Genomic DNA, 286 nt, shown 5'->3' with positions numbered 1-286 from the left:
GTTAATTTTGTTAGAAAAGGTAAAAGTTATGCACAACTCTTTGTCATAACAAAGTCAATAATCATGAGATCATGTTATGCCTATTCATTTTAGTATTATCATTGGTGTGTGTATTTTATTGCCTTTTTTACACAAAGTTTTACTGGTATATAAAATGTTCTACTCTGATACTTGCCTACTTGTTTTTACTTACAATAATACATACAAGTAATATGATAATGTTTAAATCCTTTCCATTTCTTTTCTTTTTTTTCTTTCCTTCCTTTTTTCTTTCTTTTTTGTTAAC

Source organism: Penaeus japonicus, unplaced genomic scaffold (assembly GCF_977035675.1).
Source record: "Penaeus japonicus unplaced genomic scaffold, GWHDUDI00000001_assembly GWHDUDI00000029, whole genome shotgun sequence".
Taxonomy (NCBI): Eukaryota; Metazoa; Arthropoda; class Malacostraca; order Decapoda; family Penaeidae; genus Penaeus; species Penaeus japonicus.
The sequence above is the reverse complement of the archived record's forward strand: the minus strand, read 5'-3'. Positions refer to the sequence as shown.